Genomic DNA, 14,164 nt, shown 5'->3' with positions numbered 1-14,164 from the left:
CCTTAGTGATGAAATTGGATGACAAACTAAGAATAATTCTGGTTTTAGAGATCCTAGTACTAAGAATGTCATTTAATAGCACCAAAAATGTGTTGAATTATTTGCCTAAGGTATCCAGTCATACAAAATGGTCTTCCAAAGGATAAATATAAGAGGAAAAATATTCAGCATCCGATGGGTTAGGGTATACAGTGATAGGACAGGCACATTCAAGAAATGAAAATCTAGTTAGGGTCAAAATGATACATGATAGTGATGTATCTCAATCAAATATGCCTTTGCAACAGGTCCTTGAGGACAATGGCTTCTGGTGTATACATCTAATTTAGGAAACCGTACCAAATAGCACACTTTCTTTTCCATTTGTGTATGTCTTTACGATAGCTGACAAAGAACTACTCTGCCCCTAGCTGCTAATATCTGAGTAGGATAATTCTGTACATTAGGCACCCAGTGAGGGGGTGGGGGTAACTAATTTATCTAATAACCCAAGGAATCCTGGATAGTATTCTCCAAAAGCTATCTTAATTAAGATCAGAGTGCTTTATAGCTGCACCAGAAGTACAACCCTGATATCCCTCATATATGGGAGATACTATCTCTGATGCTCTACTATGGAGACTGTCTGCTATACTGCTCTCACATGTTTTGACTCTAAGAAAGGAGTCAGTAAACTACAGCCTGCAAGCCAAAATCAAACTATCTGTGTTTATACAGATCACAAGCCAAGAAAGGTTTTTACATCTTAAAACAGTGGAAACGATCAAAAAAATGATATTGCATGAAGTAAAGATTATATTAAAATCAAATTTCAGTGTCTATAAATTTTTATTGGAACATAGCTATATTCATTCATTTACATATTGTCTATTGCTGGTTTCCTGCTACAACAGTAGAGTAAGTGAAATAGATACCTATGGTCTGTAAAACCTAAACTATTTAGAAACCATTTAGAAAAAGCTTGCCAACCCTTCATATAAGACTATATACAAGAGGTATGGCTCTGCAGCCTTCATATGAAGGGCATTGAATACCTAACAGTTCCTTAAGATTATAGTAAGTATCTAACAGATTGTTCAGTAACACTGTTTGGTAAGACCACTCTGAAGTCCTCTTCTGGTGATAATACCAGGTTAATAGCCACTGTTTGCTAGGCTATTACCATATGCCAGCTATTCTCCTCTTTATTTTACAGATGAGGAATCTGAGGATCAGGGAGAGGTGGTAACTTGATCAAGTTTCCTATAGCTAGTAAACTAATCCCAGTACAGTCTCCTCCAAATAAAGCCTTTGGGCATAAACACTATTGTCGGAATAAGAGAACAGAAAACATAAGAATTGGAAGGTAACCAAACCCATGCATTAGTATTAGTTGATTACAAAAGAAAACCACTGGTTTTTTTCAACATTATGTCATAAACTTGAAGATATTATATCTAAGACTATATCTAAGACAATGCTGACTCTTTAATTAATGTAACTTTATTTTTTTACACCAACATTTTTAAAAACCTCATTATTTGTAATTACTTTCATCTAACCAACATGGGTATGTTAACATCTTTAAAAAAGGAAGGGCATAATTTCAGAATAAAGATTTATACCATTTTCTAATTAGACTTTTTATGAATTTATGCCTACTTGGTTATGATCTACAAAAGCAAAAGGTGGTATAGATAGTCTATTATGTAACTTGGAAAATTAAGAGAATTTGTGGTACCACTGACAGAAGCAAATTGACTGACAGTGGGAGTCAATTTTGGTATGTAAACTTAACTCAGTTTCAAAAGATTGTCTTCAAGGGGCGCCTTGGAGGCTCAGTTGGTTCAGCGTCTGACTTTTTGGTTTTGGCTTAGGTCATGATTTTATGGTTTGCGGGTTTGAGCCACGCGTTGGGGTCTGTGCTGGTAGCGTGAAGCTTGCTTGGGATTCTCGCTCACCCCCTCCCTCTGCTCCTACCCTACTTGTGCTGTCTCTAGCTCTCTCAAAATAATAAACTTAAAAAAAATTAAAACAAACAAAAAGGTTGTCTTCAATAGGTTACCCCTTGCTTTCAGAGACATTGGTTTTGATTTCTATAGACTGCTGATTATTTCATCATTATCCACATCACTGTGGAAAATTCCTTTCTCTTGAGGGAGATCCTTCCTTCTGATTCTTTTTTTACATTAATTTATTTTTTATTAGAGAGAGAGAGAGAGAACACAAGTTGGGCGGGCAGAGTGAGAGAGAGGGAGAGAAAGAGAAAGACAGAGAAAGAGAGAATCTTAAGCAGGCCCCATGCTCAGCACAGAGCCTGACATGGGGCTCAATCCCATGACCCCAGAATCACGACTTAAGTCGAAACTGCTGGAGGCTCAGTCGACTGAGCCACCCAGGTGCCCCAATCTGATAGGACTTATTTTAATTTTATATAATTCAGAGAAAAACAAAGTAATATCTACCAGGGTGGTCTTAAGTATTATTCCCACACTTTTAAAGCTATCTTGGTGTACATAACTAAGATTTTGAAGCATTTAAATCAATTATTACCAAAACAGGCAAAAATCTGAAATTAAAAATGTTATGTAAATGTTAAGGATTCAATAGTAAAAAGTGTCCAATCATCAGAATGTGAATATGTTTTGGAAATATAACTAACAAACTGAAGTCTTCCTTACTTTTCCTTTTCTGGTGATCAAGATTTGTGTAATGACAGGGCACTAAATAAAACTAAACGGCAGGGAACAATAGGCACCACAAGATGGTGCTAATACCCTCTTAGAACTGGCGGGACAGACCACTACCATTACTCCTCAGATGTGACCTGTGGTGAGACTCTCTGACCAAAAGGGTGGATATGACTGTAACATCTTCTGATCTAAGAGGAAAAGCAAAACATTAACAATTTGAGGAGGTTTTTATTGTTGGTAGTAGAAAAAGGTTATGAATTTAAATTTGTCTACAATTAACCTTTGGTTTTCAACATTCTTTTCATATAGTCACAATAATTTACATGAAAAAGCTCTGAGCAACTATCTTTATGCTGTAAATAAAATTACTAACTTATACTCCACGAATAAACTACCATCATGCATAAATCACTCTTCTTTGTAAGTAGTGTTCTTATGTGGGACACTGATACAGACGTAACAGATGGTAACAGTCCATATTATGAAAACCCATATTCATACTTTCAAAATCTGTTTCCCAGATTAACACTTTTACTTTTTTCTGTATACATACTCACCCTCTGAATGTGCTGGAGTCTTAGAAAAGCACATTAGGCTTTCTCACAGTTGAGGTTCTAAAGACACTAAACCAACTGCTGGAAGTAATAATACTTCCTTCCTTCAGTTGCATTAAGTCCCTTTTAGACGGATGGACGAAAGGATGGATGAACAGACAGATAAATGGGAGGGAGTGAGGGAAAGAGAAAAGCAATATTCTGCTTCCAGAAATTTAACAGCAATTCAAAATAAACAGTTGCTAGAGAGAATTGTTCTATGACTTCATACATGTGCTTAGTACTTACATATTTATGATATACAGTAAAACCTTAGATTGCGAGTAACTTATTCTATGAGTGTTCTGCAAAATAAGCAAATATGTCTGATAAATTTTAACTTGATAAACAAGTAATGTCTTGCAATGCGAGTAGTACATGAGGCCAAATGTCACATGATCACAACTGGGCCAATGGTTCTCTCCCTTTCTCCTCCTCCTTCTCACTGTGGGATTGTGGGTGATGGTCTCCCATGCTCGGATGCTCAGTCTCAGGCCACAGTGTTTGGCAGAAATCACGGATTTTTCAGAACGTTGGAAGGTGCCCACAACTGGCACTAGTGTATTTTTTGTCACTTCAAAGTACCTATGGATAGTCCTTTGCTTTTCCATACAAGAGTAAGCTTAGGAATGCTTTGCTTCATTCTAGGTCAGGTTGCCTACAGATATAGACCCTTTCCTCTGCTGCCTCATGGCCGGTTACAGTAAATACAGTACAAGAGTTTATTATTACTGTACTATAGTCAACACCTGTGCAAGTGTATACAATGGCCCCACGCAGAAAAGGTTGACAAGAAAGGCAGTAAGAAGGAGGAGATGATTATGATGGAAGTTGAGAAGGAAATCATTGAGAAGTGCAAACGATGTATGTGAGTGGCTGAAATTGCAAGATTTTATAAGAAGTCTACATCTGCATCTCACCTGCAGAGGAGGAAAAGAAAAAGGCAGAGAAATCCCTCACTTCAAATAAGATTATGGGAAATGTGTAAAATATGGGAAACAATGCAAAACTTTGCAGAAAAGCACCACCTGAATAAGGCTATAGCAGTGCAAGCGATGAATCTGTTTAAGGACAATGCAATGTCACATTTCCGTGAAATCCTCAAAAAGAGGCAAAAGCAAGTGTCACTGGACAGGTTCCTTGTTAAACGTGCACGAAAAGAAGAAGATTCCACTGAGCCAATCGATAGCAGTGATTCCATTAGTGATACCGAAAGTCGTCCTACACAATAACCTCCTCTGTCTTGTCACAGCCGCAAAGGTTTTCAAAGGTAAGTGGGGACTGATTTATTTTTGTTTATATTTTGTATTTTCTTTATTATTCTGTGTTCTATTACAGTATTATAATCATTTTTATATGAATATTTTTGGGTTGTGGAACAAATCATCTGAGTTTCCATTACTTCTTACGGGGAAATTTGCTTTGATATACAAGTGCTCTGGATTACAAGCATGTTTCCAGAAGGAATTATGCTTGCAAACCAAGATCTTGCGCTCATGCGTGCCTTCTCTCAACTCTCGTGCCCTCTGTCACACGCGCGTCCTTTCTCCCTCTCTCTCTCTATATATATATACACATGTGTGTGTGTTTATAAATAAAGTAACATTTAATCCACAAAAATAAAACAAAATAATCCCCAGGTCACAATGATTCAGCAAGGACTGACTTCAGCCTCTTTCCACTATGCCATAAAATATCCATGAAAATATTAATGAGGATAGTATACACTGAGCGGTAAAACTATGTCCCAAATCATGTGTTAAACATTTTACATCTATTTTCTCAGTTAATCCACACAACAACCCTGAAATAAATTATTTTCTTCACTAAAGATGAGAAAATTGGGGTAAAGAGAGGTGGGGTGACCTTCTCAAGGACCTACAACTCATAAGTGGTAAAGCTGGGACTCAAACTTAAGCAATATGTCTAGAATAGCTCTGCCACTTAACCATTTCACAATACTGCCCTCATAAAATATACAACTATTTCCTTTGGGGGCAAAAGGAATGGCTGTTTAATGAGTAAAACAAAAACAAAAACCTTTTATTAAGCACATAAAATGAATAAAGATGATACAGCAGACACTACGTAAAGAGATCTCAAAGAGCTTGAAATCTAAATAGAAACATACAATTCCTTAACAAAAAACCTAACTGTTAAAAACTACAAAATAGTATAGTAGGAAAAATAAAGTGATTAATTACCGATGACTTAAAAACACAAAATATGATATTAAAAAGGGTAAAATATGATGAACTACAACAAGAGGTGACAACAGATTTTTAAAAACAGTCAATCATTTTAGATACAGCAGGTTGGGAAACTCACTAGAGAGAAGGTAGATATTAACTGAATATGGAGAGATAGATTTGAATAGTTAAGAAAGAGGAATAAAGGTCATTCTGGGCAAAAAAAAAATAAAAAATAAAGCTGAATGGACTTTATTCTTCCAAAGCCTTCAAATGATGAATAATATATCCATGATTCTAGCTAATTATTTATATTTTCCATAATAAATACTGTAGGGAGCATAAAGAAACTAGATACAAATTACACGAATAACCAATCAAAAAAATTGGCTGGTTATGACAGAAAGGAAAGGAAAAGATGCAGAAATTAAAGAACTGGAGAAAAGCCGAAGAAATTATTAAATAAACCAGCTTGCAATTCATAAAATACTCCAGCAATGCTCGAGATTCTCTATGGAATTTAATTTTAACTTATGTATTTGTATAATACATGTAGTACAATTATAAAACTAAAGCTCACCTTTTTTTTCTTTTTAAAAGTAGGCTTCACACCCAGAACAGAGCCCAATGTGGGGCCTGAACTAACAGCCCTGAGATCAAGACCTGAGCTGAGATCAAGAGTCAGAATCTTAACTGACTGATCCACCCAGGTGCTTCTAAAGCTCACCTTTTAAAACTGCTTTATGATGAAATAATAGGTAAAGATATTTCATTTGTGGGAAACAAGAGAAAACTTAAAACTGTAATGCTTCATGAAAAAGTCCAAAATAAGCCATTTCATTTAAACTTCAGAACAACCCCATGAGAGGTTACTTTACTAAAGAACGAACACAGTCACAGAAGTACAGTGACTAGGCTTAATTTATGTTATACCTGCAAGTGCTAAGATTCAAATCTAGTTTTCCAGGTATCAATTTGAAAATTCTTTCACACTATTACTATTAGGTCTCATTTTCATTATAATAAAAGTTACAGTGCAAGCAAGTATCTGAAAATTATGAATAGCATCACTTGGACCAGATACACTGATACTATGTGGATAGCACACCTAGCCCTAGGAGGGAAGTTCATACATTTATTCACCCAACAAATATTTACTGGCACCAACTATATTCTGGTCACTACCGATAATTTGTAGAGAAATAAACAAAAAAGCAAACACCCAAGAAAATATAGTGATAAGGATAATTCAAAGACATTTACTATAGTAATAGCCAAGAGCTTAATGACTTCTTAATGCTGAACAGTCATGAAGACCTCTCTATCAAAGTGACATGTAAGCACAGAACTGGGCAAGTGCAAAGCATTAAGACTACCATTCCAAACATAAGGCACAGCTAAAACAACAGCCCTAAGCAAAAACAAAGACAGTGTAGTAAGAATATAATATGAAGGGGCAGAATCATAGATTATATCAGAGAGGTAGGTAGGGGATTTTTAAGTTAGGGAAAGTAGTTGGAATTTTCTGTTCTCAATGTGAATAGAGAGGGCAGGGAACAACATGGCCCTTTTTATAGTAAAGAGAAAAAAAATTACTCTGAGTGAGGTAAAGAATATAACAAAGCAAGTTTGGAAGCTTGAAGGCAGAGACAACAATTAGAGCTAAAGTAGTGTAGTTCTACTTAACCTTTTACCCACCCTAAATGCATTAGGGAAATTACATTATCCCACAAATAACACCAACGAAGAGGAAATTCTGATAAACTCTGTGCCGTCTTTCAGAGTCTCTCTATTCTTCCACCGCTCACTTTCCAATTTCCCTTCTCCCATGACTAGATGCTATTTTCTTTCTTTGTTGTATACTTCTTCCCTTGTCTCTGCCTCGGTTAAAAATCCACTCTGGATGCTACTCAATCAGAACTGGATTTCTGTCTCCAAAGACTACTGGCATGGCTTGCATTAAACATTCTTGATACTTTAAAAAGTTGTGATTCTGGATAGAGGCAACTTTCAATAAAGAGATTTCTGACCAATATGTTTGCCCTAAATAAGAAAACTTTAAAGATAACCTACATTATAACAGGCAATTTCCATTTAAAAATCCAATTCTGACATGTTTTCTAAATGTAGGCAAATTTTTATGCAGTTTGAGGATAAATATTTAAAGATATTCAAATTCCTAGCATGTGAACACACTAAAAACATCTATGGAAAATTAAAACCAGTCTCAGGAATCTGATGAAATATCTAATTTTAGTTTAAGTTGTATTTCTTTGTATCCTAGGATATCTCTTCTCTATTGTTTAGAAAGCACAGACTTTGAAATACAAAAGGAAAAAAACGCCTGGAGTAGCAAGCTCGTAAAAGTTATTTTCCCCCAAAGTTGTAAGTTTTTGATTATTAAGAATGAAAATTAAAACTTATTTCTCAACTTAACCAAACATTTCCCAATTACTTAAGTCTCAAAAAGCAATTTGTGGTGCTATTTTTATTCATCTAAAAAAGAATTCTTTGCAGTTTTGGGTGTTGTAAAATTAGAAAATAAACTGAGTTGCAATGACTTAAGTGCAATCTCATTTTCTCACAGAACAAGGGTAATATAGTAAGTTATTTTCTGAATCATCGATCTGATCATTTTGGAAATCAGTATTATCATGTTTAATCAGTTTTAAGTAACACACCTATTTTACTCTAAAATAAAGATTTTTAACATGGAAAAAACAAGTGACATGAAATCATAGAATATTATAAAACAACAGAGCATACTCTTCAAAGCTCATCTTTTTTTCATAATTGTTTTAACTGCTACAAATTATGAATGAGACTTCCTCAAGGATCTGGTACCCAGGACTTATTTGGAAATATGTTCAATCACTTTCAAAAAAAGAGAGAGACTTAGGGGGAGACGTAGGTCAAGTAAATATAACAAGAAATAGATTCAGGAATGCTTCTAGTGCTATTTTTTCTCAGTAAATGATAACATTAACAAGCAAGTGCTGTGCACTGTTCTGGAAGAAGCGTGCTATATTAAGAATGTATCTTCTCACAAGGAGCACTCAACTTACACCTGAGGTAAGCTGTATGCAAGCCTGCCTTTAAAACTCAGTGAGCCAACATTTCTTTGTCCTGAAATTAATCATCCCTTAACCCCTAGCTCCACCACTTCACAATGTCAAAGGACTTGAGTACTGAGTTTATTTCTTTCAACTTTACATGATTAAATGTTTTACTATATGAGCTTCCATCATGCAACTTTCTTTAGAGTAGTCAATGAACCTGATTTCGTTTTTACCTGTCTTTTCTCCCAGGACTGATACATGTATGATTATCAAGAACACAAGATTTTGTCTGTCTTTACGCTTTTAAGTAAATTCATTAGAACTAGGAATTTGGAAGAAAAAACATTTAATCAAACTATGCTCTTATTGCATAAAATTTTCAAATTTGTCTCTTGAAATTTCTTAAAAGAAAAATCCTTCTTCAATCACATAGAAACTTATTCTCTTTTATTTGTTGACCAAAGCTCAAGTTTTCTTGGTCAATAGAAGTTTTTCTTTCAATCTTTTTATTAGCTTCTTTTGATGACTCTCCATTTCTAAGAATAAACTCTATGGAGCTATTTATGAACCAAGAGTCCTTGTGCCAAGTAGGAAGGCTGCAGAAACAAGTGAGACTGGAAATAAGGTGATGGAACTCTTCTGAAAGAACTGGATGAGATCACTTTGTTTGTGTCAAGCCTATATACTACCAGTAGCAGGAATAATGACAGCATAGTATAACCTATCAGGGTCTGTACATTTAAAATTATTGAAAACAAAGTTACTTAAGAAGAAGACTGCCTATAATTTACTGGTGTAACTTGGAAATCAAAGTTTTAAACTATGGAGTTGGACCTATTTTAGTAGCCCCTACCATATTTCCTTGATAAATGTTTGGGAATACTAAGATTCTACAAGAAGTGGGCAGAAAAAAATAATCCATATCACGATATAACACAAGTAGGATGGATTAGAACCTTATATTAAAAGAGATTAAGATCTACCAAGCTCCTCTGTGAAGATGAACTATTTCCCAATTAGAACCTGACCATTCCCTCTTCCACACTCTCAAGGATGTTTTCATCTCTTCTAATGCTACCACACTGATTTATAGTAAGATATGCATATGTCTCTTTTCTCTCTAGATATTAAGATACTTGATGACTTTTTCTTTGCCTCCATTACAACAGGACTCATAGCAAAGGTCTACTAAATAACTATCACGTGCCAGTTTTCTTGAAAACTCACATTTAATGGGAGCTAAAATATAAATAGAGTACAAATGACATAATGTAGTATAGGTATAAGTAGGATGATGCTATTTGCAAATTTAGACAAATTTGACAACAACAACAAACTGCTAAGTCTTACAGGCAGTGTCATGGTTTTTTATTTTTATTTTTTTAATGTTTGTTTTGAGAGAGAGAGCGAGGGAGGGCAGAGAAAGAAAGAGACACAGAATCTGAAGCAGGCTCCAGGCTCCGAGCTATCAGCACAGAGCCCTGACACAAGGCTTAAACTCACAAACTCCAAGATCATGACCTGAGCCAAAGTCGGATGCTTAACAGACAGAGCCACCCAGGAACCCTGGAAGTGGTCATATTTTAAGAGAGAGTATGTTTGATCTGGGTCTAGAAAGCTGTCAGTATTTTCCATATTAAAAAGAGATTCCAGGAAGGAAGGTAAGGACACTTGAAGATAACGAAGCAGTTATACGCACACACGCACACACACAGTTCAGGAAGAAGAAAAGAAATGCATATAAAATGGTCAAGTATTTGAAAGTAAACAGGTGATGCCTTTCTTAATTAAGCTTAAACTCAAATCTTGTGGGCTATACGAGGAATCCACAAATGGTTTTGAAGCAAAGAAGGTATCTGATAAGAATCTGTGTGGAAAGATGGATAAATAAGTGGGATTAATGAGACAGAAATTTAACAAAAGGCTACAAATACTAAAAAATAAACGTTAGAATAAACAAGACCAAAAAACATTTAGGAATTGATTAGTTGACAAATAGCCTTATTTGAGAATAGTATTTTCAAATCAAGAATCTAGTTTCCAAACAGAATAAATTATTAAAAATAGCAAAATTCTTCCTGGGAAAAACTGAGAAGGGTATTTCTACTTTTTATTTCATATTTACCATTACAGTTCTTTTTTCCAATAATACTTAAGTATTTTATAATTTAAAAAACTAATTTAAAATTGTATCAATTTAAACATGAACATCACTACTATATAACAAAAATTAATTTCAAGATAATTCTTGAAAAGAGATTCATATTACAATCTGCTGATCCACTCCCCTTCTACCACCATAAATAATTTCACTTTGAGAAACTCTCCAAGTGATTTCATTTTAGTTGCTAACCTCTCTAGAAAACTATTTTAAATTTGTTATTAGCCTTATTATTTTTAATTGCATCTACCATGCAAGTCAGAAACCCAGATGTTATCTGTAATATCTCTCTCTTCATGGATGCAATACATCATCACTAAATACTGAGAATTCTACATCCTAAATAATCCTCAAATTTTCTACACCTCTCCATATCCAGCCTCCCTGCTAAGATCAAACTACTTATTTCTTATAGGAACTACTACCATTGCCTCTGTAATAGTCCATCAACACTCACTCTCATGCCAGCATGTACTGATCATGCCATTTCTTCACACTACAGCCAAATGACCTTTTCAAAATATAATGTGATCCTGTCAACACCGCCATAATTGAGCCTTTCTATGGCTTAGTATTGCTGTAATGGATGAAAACATGACTCCTTTCAAGGCACTAAAGTCTCAGCAGAGTGTGGCCCCTACCTTTTTCTCCAGTTTCATCTGCACTATTTTCCCACTTGCTCTCTCCACTCCTTCAGTTCCTTCTAGTCACCATATTACCCTCTCACATAACATTCTGTCAGAAAAGTGATCCTCTTCACCTCCATAATGCCTATACTAACTCCTTGATATCTACACTTATTACCTCACTTCTTCAAGAAAGCTTACCCCAATTTTCCAAACCAGGTCAAGTCTTTCTACTGTATAATCTCTCCTAATATTATGATTCTTTCCTCTATGATACTATTGCAATTTCAATTTTATATTTATCTGTGTGATTACTTGTCCTCGCCACTTATACGTTCTACAAGTAGCAGATATTTTTGTCTCTTTATCACTTCAACAAAATTTGTGAAACACAAGCAGTATAAAAAAATACATGCATACTACAATATATTAAAACAATATAGAGAATATAAGAAAGAACTCAAAACCCCTAGTTACCAGAAATAACAAATGTTAATATCCTGTTGTATATTCTTGGAAGACTTTAATGAGGGATTCTGTATTTTATCTACAGTTCTGATCGTATAATACATATTGTTCTGGATTTTCTCTATTATTGATTCTAGATTCTCTGTAAGATACATTTGCAACAGATACTGAGTTGCACCCCCAATAAGCAATTATCAATGTAAATAGAGGAAGAAAAAGCATGATATTTTTAAATATGAACAGTGTCCCACATTCCTTAGAAATAAACTATTCTTTTCATGAGACAGAAAATAATCTATTTTAAATATGAAAAACTGGCGAACATCTGAGAGTTGCAAATTTTCTCAAAATAACATTCAAAGATGGCACTTGGCAGAATGTTTTCATGTTATGAAAAAAGCACTCAAGTTTAATTTTATATTTCAAAATATTTAAAGTACGTATTAATGTGCTGCCATTAAAACTGTGGAAGAAGTACAAATAATTTATACTTAAAAACAAAATGGTCTATGAGAAACTGAAAAATAAAATCATTTTTTAATAGCTTCCTTGCTCTAAGTAATGGATCATGATGATTGTACTTTCGTATTTCATGAAGATAAAATAATACGGCCATTCTTTACATCATTTATTAAAATGTTAATGCAAAGACTAGTTCTCTGATCAAAATCACCTTATCTGACTTTCAGAATAGAGGGTTGTTTTAAATGGTTCCATGGGGAAATAGCATCATCTAATTTATGTCCATGGTGTTTAAGCATTGCAGAGGTAAAACAAATAACTTTTGCATGTCATCTGAAAAAGTTTATTTTCATCATCCTTCTACTTAGCAATCTTGATTTCATCTATGATCAGAATTGTGGTGTGCTAAATATGGGCTAAAAATTTTATTTTGTTAGCAACTAAAAAAACATAAGGTTGTTTATTTATTAATTATATCCAATAAACCCAAAAAAACCCACATAAGGCCATAAGATTAATCTTAGTAACAAAAAAAAAGAAATCTTATGACATGCACCTCAGCAGAGTTCAAGTTTCACCCTAGACAAGCAGATTATAACAATAAAATGAAGACTGTCTGGTATAATTAATAGTACCAGTTCAGTAAATCCAAACTTGCTGAAATGAACAGGGCAAGTTATATCATGGTCTGAACAATACCTCCTAACTTATATTTTTTTAATGTTTATTTATTCTTTGAAAGAAAGAGGGGGCAAGGGAGAGAGCGCCTGAACTGGGGAAAGGCAGAGAGAGAGGGAGACACAGAATCTAAAGCAGGTTCCAGGCTCTGAGCTGTCAGCACAGAGCTAATTGTGGGGCTTTACCTCACCAACCGTGAGATCATGACCTAAGCCGAGTCAGACACTTAACCCAATGAGCCACCCAGGTACCCCCTAACTTTTAATTTTTTTAAACTTAGATCTGAAACTTAAAACACTGAAATTCTTGCACACGTGTATAAGGAGACATGTATAAAAATGCTCGTGAAAGGATTATTCATAATTTTTTAAAATGTTAATTTAAATAATTTCTAAGAAAAAAATAAAAACACTGCAGTACAGTCATATAATGGAATAATATAAAGAAAGAAAATGAATGAACCACAGTTAAATAGCTATGAGGTATGTAGCATAAGCTGAATAAGAAAATAAAGGTGGAGAAAGAATACATATATCATGATACCTTTAACAGCTCGTTTTTGCTATGTAACACACCGTTCCAAAATTCAAAGGCTTCAAACAACTATCATTTACTTAGCTTGTTAGATCACCCATTTCAGGGATCCCCACCTGGAAAGTCTTTCTGTTAGCCCTGGTTGATCTCAGCTGAGGCTGACTGTGATGTGTGTAGTCAGGTGCCAGGCAAGCTGGATACTGACTGCTTATGGGGTAGGGCATCTCAGCTCTCATCACCATGGTTTCTCATATTCTAGCTCAAAACTGTTCATATGGTGGTCTCAGGATTCCCAATGAAGAAAAGCAAACTCCAGAATGCAATTCCTTTCTAAACCTCTGCTTTGTCATGTTTGCTATGGGTGTTCTTGTAAAATAAATTGTTACACTTTTTAGTATGTCTAATTTTTTTTAAATGATAAAAAGGAATTAGAAGAAAATTCCTATAAATTAAGTATGTTACAAAAGGACTTCAACATAATTAGTAACACAGACTACAAAATAAGATCTGACAGTTTTTTTTAAAACCCAGTGAATCGGCACATCAATTTTACATTATTTGCATTATCAGAAAAGGACAAAGACAATAAAAAGGAGATTTAGAAAAATTCAGCACCTGGTATAAAAGAACAAAAAGAATAATTGTTAAACATATCCATAGACTAAAAAAACTAATTTAGATAATGTACTGTCCAACGTGTGCTAATAATTCAAACTTGTAAA

The 14,164-nt window shown here is 34.5% G+C and overlaps 1 protein-coding gene across 14 annotated transcripts in view; it reads right to left on the bottom strand.

The window, feature by feature from the left end:
* VPS13B (vacuolar protein sorting 13 homolog B) overlaps window positions 1–14,164 on the bottom strand; it is an 803,192-nt gene that overhangs the window by 495,524 nt on the left and 293,504 nt on the right. The window lies entirely within an intron of this gene.

This window comes from Panthera onca, chromosome F2 (genome assembly GCF_046562875.1).
Source record: "Panthera onca isolate mPanOnc1 chromosome F2, mPanOnc1 haplotype 2, whole genome shotgun sequence".
NCBI lineage: Eukaryota > Metazoa > Chordata > Mammalia > Carnivora > Felidae > Panthera > Panthera onca.
Note: the sequence above shows the minus strand (reverse complement) of the source record. Positions and strands in the feature narration are given on the sequence as shown.